Below are 13,348 nucleotides of genomic sequence, written 5' to 3'. Positions count from 1 at the left end.
AGCAAGTAGGTCCCGTCCCGCCAATATGTAGGAAAAATTAAAATGAGCACGACGAAAATTGGAAGAGAAGCTCGGCCTTAAATCTCTTCGGAGGTTATCGCGCCTTTCATTTATTTTTATACTCAGTTGAGCAGAGCTCACAGAGTATATTAAGTTTGATTGGATAACGGTTGGTTGTACATATATAAAGGAATCGAGATAGATATAGACTTCCATATATCAAAATAATCAGGATCGAAAAAAAATTTTATTGAGCCATGTCCGTCCGTCCGTTAACACGATAACTTGAGTAAATTTTGAGGTATCTTGATGAAATTTGGTATGTAGGTTCCTGAGCACCCATCTCAGATCGATATTTAAAATGAACGATATCGGACTATAACCACGCCCACTTTTTCGATATGGAAAATTTCGAAAAACCGAAAAATTGCGATAATTCATTACAAAAGAGAGATAAAGCGATGAAACTTGGTAGATAAGTTGAACTTATGACGCAGAATGGAAAATTAGTAAACTTTGGACAATGGGCGTGGCACCGCCCACTTTTAAAAGAAGGTAATTTAAAACTTTTGCAAGCTGTAATTTGGCAGTTGTTGAAGATATCATGGTGAAATTTGGCAGGAACGTTACTCCTATTACTATATGTACGCATAATAAAAATTAGCATAATCGGAGAAGGACCACACCCACTTTTAAAAAAAAAATTTTTTTAAAGTAAAATTTTAACAAAAAATTTAATATCTTTACAGTATATAAGTAAATTATGTCAACATTCAACTCCAGTAATGATATAGTGCAACAAAATACAAAAATAAAAGAAAATTTCAAAATGGGCGTGGCTCCGCCCTTTTTCATTTAATTTGTCTAGAATACTTTTAACGCCATAAGTCGAACAAAAATTAACCAATCCTTTTGAAATTTGGTATGGGCATAGATTTTATGACGCTAACTCTTTTCTATGAAAATGGGCGAAATCGGTTGATGCCACGCCCAGTTTTTATACACAGTCGTCCGTCTGTCCATTCGCATGGCCGTTAACACGATAACTTGAGCAAAAATAGACATATCTTTAATGAACTTAGTTCACGTGCTTACTTGAACTCACTTTATCTTGGTATGAAAAATGAACGAAATCCGACTATGACCACGCCCACTTTTTCGATATCGAAAATTACGAAAAATGAAAAAAATGCCATAATTCTATACCAAATACGAAAAAAGGGATGAAACATGGCAAGGTAATTGGATTGTTTTATTGAAGCGAAATATAACTTTAGAAAAACTTTATAAAATGGTTGTGACACCTACCATATTAAGTAGAAGAAAATGAAAAAGTTCTGCAGGGCGAAATAAAAAACCCCTAAAATCTTGGCAGGTATTACATATATAAATAAAGTAGCGGTATCCAACAGATGATGTTCTCGGTCACCCTGGTCCACATTTTGGTCGATATCTGGAAAACGCCTTCACATATACAACTACCACCACTCCATTTTAAAACTCTCATTAATACCTTTAATTTGATACCCATATCGTACAAACTCATTCTAGAGTCACCCCTGGTCCACCTTTATGGCGATATCTCGAAAAGGCGTCCACCTATAGAACTAAGGCCCACTCCCTTTTAAAATACTCATTAACTCCTTTCGTTTGATACCCATATCGTAAAAACACATTCTAGAGTCACCCCTGGTCCACCTTTATGGCGATATTTCGAAACGGCATCCACCTGTAGAACTAAGGCCCACCCCCTTTTAAAATACTCATTAACACCATTCGTTTGATACCCATATCGTACAAACGCATTCTAGAGTCACCCCTGATCCACCTTTATGGCTATATCCCTAGATGGCGTCCACCTATAGAACTATGGCCCACTACCTCATAAAATACTCTTTAATGCCTTTCGTTTGATACACATGTCATACAAACACATTCCAGGGTTTCCCTCGGTTCATTTTCCTACATGGTTATTTTCCCTTATGTTGTCACCATAGCTCTTAACTGAGTATGTAATGTTCGGTTACACCCGAACTTAACTTTCCTTACTTGTTTTACTTGCAGTCTGCTTTTTCAAAATTGAACCTACATTATATGTTGTCAGTGAAATTGTTTGTATTAAAATCTTACTTTAATGCAAAGTTTTAAAAAATGATCTCCTTTTAAAAAAAAATCTGTGCAAAATGAGCCATGTGATGATGCCATACGATATCACATCTAGGTATATAATCTTCGACTTCATTCCGACCTAGACTTCCTCACTGGTTTTTGCAGTTTTTATTACCTTAGAATTATTAAAAAGAAACGCCAGCAAGGCGGAAAACAAGAAATTTAAAACAAAACAAAGCGAAAATTAAACAAAATGCAGATGAAAAAAAAACGGAGGTGAATTCTTAACTTGCATGTGTATGTGTGTGTGCGTGTGCATGTGTGGTGGAGAAAGGTTTGGGGTTCAAAATCATGTCCTTAATATTTTGCAAAGTTGGCTACTTTTCTTGAGAGGAATATGTGCACACTTGCATTCACACATGTATGTGTATATGTATGGTGATGTGTGTGTGTGTGTGAGGACACGTTATTGCAGTCATATGTAAAGAGGGATTTACTTAATATAACTGCAGAGCTGCCACGAGCCATTGAGGAGTGGCACGACAGTTGCTTGAAGCACCAAAAATATGTTCATACTCATGTAAATAAACTCATTTGATATGAAAAACATGCAATCATGCAGTTTGTGTGTGTGATAAGCTTTAATTAAAAAGACGTTGTATAAGATGGAGAAGATGGTCAAGACAGCTATGGTCCAATTTATTCATTTTTTTTTAATTCTTACTCAAATATTTAAAGCACAGATGAATCCTAAGAATACAAAAAAATATGGAATGCGAAATAGTTTTTTTTCCTACATCCAAGATGAGAAAGTATTGTATATATTTAAGCTCAGATATAGGGAGCTATTTGTGATAGAGGAAAGACCTTGTGGACTGATGTTGGCAGAGTTTGCAGTAGCTCCTCCTAGAAGGGAATTGTTTGAGACTAGCACAGCCTTGAAAGTGATAAAAAAAAATAAAGATCATTATTTTCGGTTTATCTTTGTATGCCTGGAAAAAATTAATTGGAACTTTATTGGCATCTGCCGTTACCAAACGTCAAACCACGGTTACTTCGATAGTCCAACTTATAAGCAAATATTTTCTTTCAATGCGAAAATATATTAACCTTAGTTAGGATATCAGACGGACTCTATATCACTAGAAGGCATGTAAACAGTATGAGCGTCGAATTTCACGGGTACCATAAGAGCCTTAAAGGCAATGAGAAGGATAAATGGTAAGCGCACCTTCTCTGTAACTCCTTCCTCCATAGCTGGATATGATATCTGTGGTTTAACGCACCAATTTACAAATAATTCAAACCATCTGACACATTTTGTTTGAATCGATCAGGTGAAATGAACCTAGGTCATTTTCGTTAAGATATCCCAATGCGTTCCCGAGAAATCTTCTACAAAACCAGCTTGATCAAAGAATAAGATATAAGATAAAATATATAAGACCTTAGATATAAAATATAACATATAAGTTAAAATATAAAAGACATAAGATATAAAATATAGGATATAAAATATAAGATAAAAGATATTAGATATAAGATGCAAGTTATAAGATCTACGATATAAGATACAAAATCTAAGATAAAAGATATAGGATAAAAAATATCAGATATCTGACATAAGATTTAAGATATAAGATAAAAGATATAAGACATAAGATGTAAAATATAAAATGTGAGGTATAAGGTATGAGATATGAGATATGGGATATACGATACAGGCATATGTACTAACTCTGTTTGCTATTTAGATCCAAAATGCAGGAAAATTTAAAATACTCAAAATTCCATTTATAATTGCAAATTTCGATTGAAAATTCAGCTTATAGAGAATCGAGTTCGCAAGACTAGGTAGCATAGCAACATCAATAAGACTTTTTGAAAAGATAGTGGTCTTGTCCACTTCCTGGTAAATAGTATCCTTAGTACTTCCAATGTACCTTCTGGTAACACTACGGACTAATTCAGTCTATGTGAGTTCCTCATGGACCGGCCAGTTAAACCTAACCTAACCTCCAATGTACAATTGACAAAATCGTGTAATAAACAAGATTCTTTAAAAACCAATAAATTTTCGGTAGTAAATTCCATCGCAGATCTATTTTTATAAATCGTTGTAAAACTAGATCATGATGGGACGACTTTCGGCACAGTCTTTAGAGAATCCTGTTTCTGTTTTCAAATCATTATACAAGATTTTTTCTGGATAATTTTTGCGATAAGTTGGAGAAAGGTGTCAGGATTATTTGAGCACTGTCTCTGGCTAATTTCTGAATTGCTTTAGAGATTTTTTCGAAATAGTTTTGAACTTATTTAAAATTTTAAGATTGCTTTCGCGATTATTTCTAAATTGCTTTCGATATTATTTTGGAGCTATTTCTGTATAGCATCGGGGTTAATTTCGGGATACTTGCGATGTTGTTTTCCAGATAAATTCGGCACTATATCAGGATGATTAGTGAATCACTTTCGTGATATTTTACGTGTTCATTTCGGACCTACCTCAAATTTAGGACTGCTTTCGGTATCAATTCCGAATTTGCTTTCGGGTTAAAATCTGAACTGATTTCGCTACGAATATTTTCGGTTTCTTTCACCTGAAAAAAAAAACGCATATGGTAAATCTTTTGATGCTTTGTGGCGCACTAAATCAACTTTGTTCTTTCCAGAGATATTATGTTATCCAAATCGTAATGGAAAGAGCCAAGTCGTGGGCACACCTGGCTTACAGCTCTTAAAGAAGGAGCGTGGTTCTTCTATTGCACATATACGACACCATAGCTGCCATCCATTGCTAAGCCTTGTCTCACGCTTCTCATCACTGTTGGGTCAGTAATTTTAGTAATAAGAAGACAAGAATTCGCAAAGGGTGATCCGTACGAGGTATTTGTTTCAGGTTTGTATTAAAAGTGGTTCTTACGTGGCGAGTCTGAATCCCAAAGCAGCACTAAGGCCACTAAATTAGAAAAAAATATTTGCACTTCTTCTTTCTGACACATGACTATATTGATGTCATCGCTGAGATTCGAACGTCTTAGTTCAGAGATATTGCCTCCTAACTTGGGCGGTACTTACGTCCTTCTCTTAAATTAAATTGTAAGTTTAAATTCATTTTATTTTCTTGATTTTGAGAGAAATTGGTAATGAAGATGGCACAACGCTGCCTCTAAACCAAATTCAGAATCAGTTAAGTTTTTAGGTTATGGCCTTTCTTTTGGTTGTGCAATTTTTCCAATTTCAAGTTGTATAATAAAAAAAAATAAATTTAATTTCGAAAAATATTAAAAAAAAATAAAAAATTTATAAATAACGTAACATTAGATAAACAAAATTTATGAAACAAAATTTTACAAAGAAATGTAAAGTAATAAAATTTCATTTTTAAAAGGAATCCACTACATGTTCGAAGCATTTTTTTGTTCAAAGAAGTAAACAAAAGGGAATGAAAAAATAAAACATAATAGTTAAAAAAAAGGCTTAAGATCGAAGTCCACACGTCAATCATTTTCTTATCCAAAAAATTTCCTCAAAGGACCCATGTATGTTAGAGAGCGCGAATTAGTCATCTTAATTTGTAGGAAAGGACTAAACTTTGTAGTATCTAAGTCGTTCCTCTCCCATATATTCTTAATACTTTATTATAAATACATACATAACATTATATAAACATAAATATTCTTGAACTTACCACAATTCAGCGGCTTTCTCATTGGATAACTTCTCGATATGGTGTAACCTGCAATTATTTGTAAAATACGAGATAGTTTGTGATTAACAATTTCGAGTTAAGTTGTTAATACAAAAAAATGTTTTTTTCATGTTTTATAAAAATTTTGTTTAAATATGTTTTTATATCACAATAAATTAAAGTTCATGCTTTTTGTTTTTAGTGTACAACACAGTTCAAATTTTTTTATTTTTTATTCGAAGTAGTCCCTAGGGTAAGCAAATTTTTGGAATTATTTCCTTATACTCAGAAAACACTTGCCCATCCTCTTACTGATAAATGATGAAAAACGCCCCTTGTTATGATCTATGTATGTATATTTTTCTCTACAACTAAATAAGTAAGCATATTACTACGGAATGACTTTGGAGCTTATCGTACTTGAGAGACTGATAAGAAAATGTGGCAAAAGATGCATAATTAACACATTGAAGATGCATCATGAGTTTGTAATTATAGGGTAAACGCCTACAATTAATAACAATGAGCTAAGCGGCATCTGGGCATTTAAAAGTATCTGTCTATTTGTGCGCTTTATATGTCAAAGTTATCAGCAAAGAAAGAAATAAAATTATTAGTTTTTTTAAGTGAAATTGAAATAAAAACTTAAATAGTTAACTTTAAAAAAAAGTTGATAAAAAAATTTTAAAGATTACCTTATTTAAATGGACCACAAAATAGAAGGCAATTTTTCTTTTAATACAGACATAGTCTTGTTGAATTTTGACTAAAAAAATTTAGCAATAGCTCTTGTAAAAGCATTTTGGGATTTAAAACTATAAAAGTGGAATTTTCGCTGACAACACTGGCGAAAACAACACAATTCTACCTCGCATCACAACAAGAGAACTCCACCTCGGTTTTCAGCTACTTAATTTGCACAGCTGAAAATCGTGGTGAAATTCGCATACGCCTGAAAGTCTAAAATAATTGTGGTGAAAGTCGCGTACGCCTAAAAGTTTTCAAGGACGTTCACTGAGTTGGGCCTTCAACGAGGTGAATTTCTACGACGCCTGCAACACTCAGGAGGCTGCCCATGTATGCTACCAGGTATGGCCTAATCTGCTAAATAGTTCGACTTGTGTGTTACGTAGCTCACACTTTTTGATCAAGCATTGCACCTTCACAGACTTTTAAACTATATGTCAGGTTTCAAGTCTCTAGATATCCAGGAAGTTAGTTAAAAATCGATTGCAAGATTCCCAATTTAAAACTAGTTTATTCAAAATCTCTATCCACGCGCCACCTAGCGGAAATTTTTTGATAAAATATTACATTTGTCACCGGGTTCTGACTTACGGCCCAAGTTTCATGTCTCTAGCTCATCGGGAAGTTACTCGAAAATCGATCGCAAGATTCCACCCGTTTTTAGAGGATTTGCAGTTATCTTGACTAGCGCGCCACCTAGCGGAACTTTGTTTTCTAAAAATTGTACTGTCACCAGTCCTCTAACAAAGTACCAAGTTGCAAGTCTCTAGGTAACCAGGAAGTTAGTTAAAAATGGATTGAAAGATTCCCAATTTAAAATTTGTTTTCTTACTATCTCGATCCGCGTGCCAACTACCGAATTTTTTTGATCAAATGATGCATTGTCACCGGGTTCTGACCACCGGCCCAAGATTCAAGTCCCTAGCTCACCGGAAAGTTACTCAAAAATCGATCGCAAGATTGCCCTCGTTTTTCAGGGATTTGTAGTTATCTCAATTAGCATGCCACCTAGCTGAACTTTGTTTTCTATAAATTGTATTGTTACCAGGTCTCGAACTATGTGCTAATTTGCAATTCTCTATGTAACAGGGATGTTAGTTAAAAATGGATTGAAAGATTCTCAAATTAAAATTAACTTTCCTAATATCTCGATCCATGCGCCACCTAGCGAAATTTTTTTGATCAAATATTGCATTGCCACCGGGTTGTGATCCGTGGCCAAGTTTCAAGTCTTTAGCTCACCGGCAAGTTACTCAATTATCGCTCGCAAAATTCCCCTCGTTTTTCAGGGATTTGTAGTTATCTCAATTAGCACGCCACCTAGCGCAACTTTGGTTTTTCTATAAATTATATTGTCACCGGGTCTCGAACTATGTGCTAAGTTACAAGTCTCTACGTAACCGGGAAGTTAGTTAAAAATGGATTGAAAGATTCTCAAATTAAAATAAACTTTCCTAATATCTCGATCCATGCGCCACCTAGCGGCATTTTTTTGATCACATATTGCATTGTCACCGGGTTCTGACTCACTGCCCAAGTTTCAAGTCTCCAGCTAACCGGGAAGTTACTTAAAAATCGATCGCAAGATTCCCTGCGTTTTTTCAGGGATTTGCAGGGATTTTCGTTTATATCGATTCGTCTGCCACCTGGCGGCATTTTGTTTTCCGCGAATTGTAGTGCCATCGACTCGCAAACTATGTGCTAAGTTTCAAGGCTGTGGATTACCGAGAAGTTAGTTAAAAGTCGATCGCAAATTTTCCATTTTAAAATTAATTTTCTGTATATCTCGATCCATGCGCCACCTAGCGGATATCTTCCACTTGCATTGTAATGTCTCTCATATCTGAACTATGTTCTTAGTATCAAGTGTATGGCTAAACGGGAAGTTACCGAAAACGACTTTTCCGTGGGTCAAAAATTCGTATGGAAATGAGTGGACAAAGGGACTTAATATAAAGGTAATAAAATAGTAGTAGATAACCCAGCCAGAATTTTTTGAAAATTTTGATAAAAAGATATGAAAATATCACACTTCCAGATGATTAAAAATGTTCAAATTTAAAATTATTTTTATTCGAAAATCAATGTATCGTCGGGAGAAAAGTGTACCCTAAATGTGATTATTCTTGAATAATCATTTATGATTCATATTTTTAAACACTTTTTATTAATTTTTCATCATACTTGATAATTTTGGAATATTGTTGTTTACTTGATTTGGAATAACATTTACTTCGTTATTTGGTTGATTTAAATGTGAAAATATTGTATAAACAAAATTACATATGTGCCTGATTCTGAGATATAACGAAAGTGAGTTTACTAGAACCATAATGGGAATCAAATGGGACAAATTTGCTTGATGGGCAACCGAATAGGAAGGGTGAGCTGCGTTCACATATCTAGTTTGAAGAGGATGGTGACTTAAATGATAAAAATAATATATGGCGGATTAAGCAGCCAAACAGCAGAAGGCTGTAAACCAGACAAGTAAGGAAGGTTGAGTTCGGGTGTAACCTGGCATTACATACTCAGCTGAGAGGTTTGGAGACAAAACTGTCTTTTTCATGGATACATACAAATGGTAATACCAACAAAATTAATATACTCTGTGAGCTCTGATCATCTGAGTATAATTATAGCTGGGTTGGCTTCGTATGATTCCGTAGGGTTTCGTAGATGGTTTATAAGTGGTTCTTAATTCCATATCACTTAAGTTTGGGAATAAATAATATAATTGTAGATCAAGGGTGACGTTTTTTGGAACGATTTTCCTTCATCCTTTGCCAAATCAGGGAATATCACCATGTAGGAAGATAAACCTAGGGTGACCCTAGAATGTGTTTGTATGATATGGATATCAAATGAAAGCTATTAAAGAGTATTTTAAAAGGGAGTGGGCCTTAGTTCTAGAGGTGGACGCCTTTTCGAGATATCGACCACAATGTGGGCCAGGGTGACCCAGATCATTATTTGTCGGGTACCGCTAATTTATTTATATGTGTAATACCACGAACAGTATTCCTGCCATGATTCCAAAGGCTTTTGATTTCGCCCAGCAGAACTTTTTCATTTTCTTCTACTTAATATGGCAGGTGTCACACCCATTTTACAAGGTTTCTTCTAAAGTTATATTTTGCGTCAAAAAACTAATACAATCACCATTTTTCATATCTTTTTTCGTATTTGGTATAGAATTATGGCACTTTTTTTATTTTTCGAAATTTTCGATATCGAATAAGTGGGCGTGGTCATAGTCGGATTTCGCCCATTTTTAATACCAAGATATATAGTAATAAGTGCGTGAACTAAGTTTAGTAAAGTTATATTGATTTTTGCTCAAGTTATCGTTTTAACGGCCGAGCGGAAGGACAGACAGTCGACTGTGTATAAAAACTGGGCATGGCTTCAACCGATTTCACCCTTTTTCACAGAAAATAGTTATCGTCCTATAATCTAAGCCCCTACCAAATTTTACAAGGACTGGATAATTTTTGTTCGACTTATGGCATTAAAAATATCCTATATAAATTAAATGAAAAAGGGCGGAGCCACGCCCATTTTGAAGTTTTCTTTTATTCTTGTATTATGTTGCACCATATCATTACTGGAGTTGAATGTTGGTATAATTTACTTATATACTCTAAAGATTTTAAATTATTTTGTTAATATTTTTTTTTTAAGTGGTCGTGTTCGTCATCCGATTTTGCTAATTTTTAGTTAGAACACATACAGTAATGGGAGTAACGGTCCTGCCAAATTTCATCATGATACATATCTTCAACGACTGCTCAAGTACAGATTGCAAAACTTTTAAATTACCTTCTGTTAAAGGTGGGCGGTGCCACGCCCATTGTCCAAAATTTTACAAATATTCTATTATGCGTCATAAGGTCAACCCAGCTACCTAGTTTCATCGCTTTATCCGTCTTTGGCAATGAATTATCGGACTTTTTCGGTTTTTAGAAATTTTCAATATCGAAGAAGTGGTTTTTCGAAATTTTCGTTCATGTTAAATAGCGACCTGAGATGAGTGTCCACGAACTTACATACCAAATTTCATTAAGATACCTCAAAATTTACTCAAGGTTTCTTGTTTACGGACAGACGGGCGTACGGACGGACATCGCTAAATGAATTTCATTTTTCACCCAGATCGTTTTGATATATAGAAGTCTATATCTATCTCGATTAGTTTATGCCGTTACGGACTACCGTTATGCGAACAAAATTAATATACTCTGTGAGCTCTGCTCAGATGAGTACAAAAAAATAAACAACCGAAAATAGCAACGTGTTAAGTACAGTACCTTAAAATGGTAAAAATAAAAACATAGCCCATCTCGTTCGGACCGCTTCTCATGCAACGAGATACGAGCCATTATTTTTTCATGTAGCGTCCTTTAAAACAGCGAAATTGGGCTTTTCTCTATATTTTCTCTATCTAATTTTAAATTTTTGTCGGCCGCCGTGGTGTGATAGTACCGTGCTCCGCCTTCCACACCGAAGATCCTGGGCTCACGCCCCGGACAAAGCAATATCAAAATTTTTGACACACATTTTTTCAATTTGCAGACACCTTTTCTAAGCGTAGTCACCCCTCGGCAGTGTTGGGAAAGCATTTCGAAACTATTTCGGCCATGAAAAGCATCTCAGTGAAAACTCATCTGCCTTGCAGATGCCGTTCGGAGTCGCCATAAAACCAATAGGTCCCGTCCCGCCAAATATGTAGGCAAAACTAAAAGGAACACGATGCAAATTGGAAGAGAAGCTCGGCCTAAAATCTCTTAGGAGGTTATCGTGCCTAACATTTATTTATTTTTTTAAATGGTACCAGTGTAAAGAAAACAATGATGAAAATAAATTTCTCGATTTTACCAGGGTTTTGCAAAAAAAAAAAAAAAAAATTGAAGTATTTGACCCCGGGGTCACGATTTCATAATACTTATTTCATAGAAGGCCTAAATGAAATTATAAAATTGTTTTTAATGAAATAATAAGTTTTCATTTCGCCCAAAACCCATGTTTGCGCACAACTACAATATGCCGTCGTTAAAGTGAAGAAAATAGAAAATTAAACTAAACGTAGATACAAGGACTTCAAAACCAGTAAAATTTAACTAAGTCGAACACAATTAAAAAGGCATGCTTAGGTATTCTCCCCCTCTCCCTGCTTTTCTCTTATAATTTTTTTATGCAAATATACATATGAAATATGAAAAAATTTCGCATTTCTACCTTTTCATTAGATATTAAATTATCTGTTTTGTTTTTATTTTTGTTTATTTTTTTCACCAATACTTTCCGATATTTTACCCTTAAAATTTTACAAAACGAAGGCTTGAAGACGTTCCTTCATGTAGAAATACGCGTACGCACGAGCGCTCGTAAGCGCATCCGCTGCAACAGTTCGATTTAAGCGTGCAGCAACAACATTCTTCACAGCCATGATAGCAGCGTCGTTTTATTGTTTCTAGCAATTGCGTTCATTTCTTTTTGTTGTAATTAAAGCCAAAATTAACGTTAAGCATCATAAGCCTAATTTAGCAGGTGTATGTATGTACATATATATGCGCTTTTTTGATAGCTGGTGCATTTGTTATTTATGCTCATTCAAATATGGTTGAGCTCTCTTCCATATAACCATGAAATTAGCTAACATAAACAGGCGCATGTGTTTATATGTATGTATGTATATCTCTCCTTGCATATGTGGCTGTGCACGGTGTAGTGTGAGCAGTAGCTCCTTAGCATTTAATTGTGAGCGCTCATTTATTGTGTATGTTGTTGTAGCGTTGTTTTTGTTATTTCCCACAAACACAAATTCAAACAAAGATCTCAGGATGGCAAGGAAAAAAAATTGTGATTTTCTTTGTTGCGGCAGCTTCACTTCACTTTCCTCGTCGTTTTAAGCTTGCTATTTGATCAATTTGCTGATTTTTCGTAATTTTTTGTCTTTGCCATGTTATTGTCGTGTTTAGTTTGACATACTTATATAAGCGTTTTAATTTGATTCTCTTACAGCAACAGTGCAACGCACACATAAAACAAATACAAACACTTGCAATTTTTGCGTATAATAACAACTCAAAAAAACAATTGACGCCAGATATGCTGCCGCAAATATATGTTTCAATGTTGTTGTTGTTTTTGATGGTAAAACAAGATGAGTGCAGCGTAATCGTTGCTACGACGTGACGGCACGCTGGTTGTTATTGTTGTAGTTGTTGTTGATATTAACGACGTGTTGAAAGCAAAAATACTCAAAACAAAAAGCAAACAATAATAAACGGAAATCGTTTGCGCTACGTAGAGGTAGAAGTGGTTGAATCGCCAATCACACGTGCACGCACACACGCACATATAACAAATGTGCGCCTAAATGTATGCAATCAAAATTAAATGCACATCTCCACACAAAACGTGCCATAATCAACCCAAATGTATGCAATAAATTAAATTTTTAGATTCTCTTTTCATTCATCAAATAAATTATGGTAACGGCTGATATAAATAAAGCTGTTGATGACGTAGCGTCGGCAATGCAGCGCCAGCGACGCCTACATTTTTTCGTTTTTTTTTTAACTGACTTATCGTTTCGTTGTAGTTGCTGTATTATTTAGTTTACATTTGTTTTGTTGTTTTAGCATTTTTTATTTCGTTTTTTTTGCACGCCAAAAATTTAAAAATGTTGCAATTCAATGCATTTTTTTGTTGCACACATAATTTTTAGCATTTATTTTGTTGCATGTTGTATTTTTGTTTTCATATATTTTTTGTTTAAATTTTCATTTAATTTCT

The 13,348-nt window shown here is 34.6% G+C and overlaps 1 protein-coding gene across 9 annotated transcripts in view; it reads right to left on the bottom strand.

Moving 5' to 3' along the window:
* The window catches only part of pros (prospero), a 294,879-nt gene that overhangs the window by 237,697 nt on the left and 43,834 nt on the right, over positions 1-13,348 (bottom strand). For 8 of the 9 annotated variants that reach the window (XM_067787447.1, XM_067787422.1, XM_067787401.1 and 5 more), the window contains one exon: positions 5,801-5,848. The gene's annotated coding sequence lies outside the window, so the exon portion shown is untranslated. Of the gene's footprint in view, positions 1-5,800; positions 5,849-11,863; positions 11,989-13,348 lie in introns of those variants that run through there. The other variant, XM_067787467.1, reaches the window with a different exon arrangement.

Source organism: Eurosta solidaginis, chromosome 1, assembly GCF_040869045.1.
Source record: "Eurosta solidaginis isolate ZX-2024a chromosome 1, ASM4086904v1, whole genome shotgun sequence".
Lineage (NCBI taxonomy): Eukaryota > Metazoa > Arthropoda > Insecta > Diptera > Tephritidae > Eurosta > Eurosta solidaginis.
Note: the sequence above shows the minus strand (reverse complement) of the source record. Positions and strands in the feature narration are given on the sequence as shown.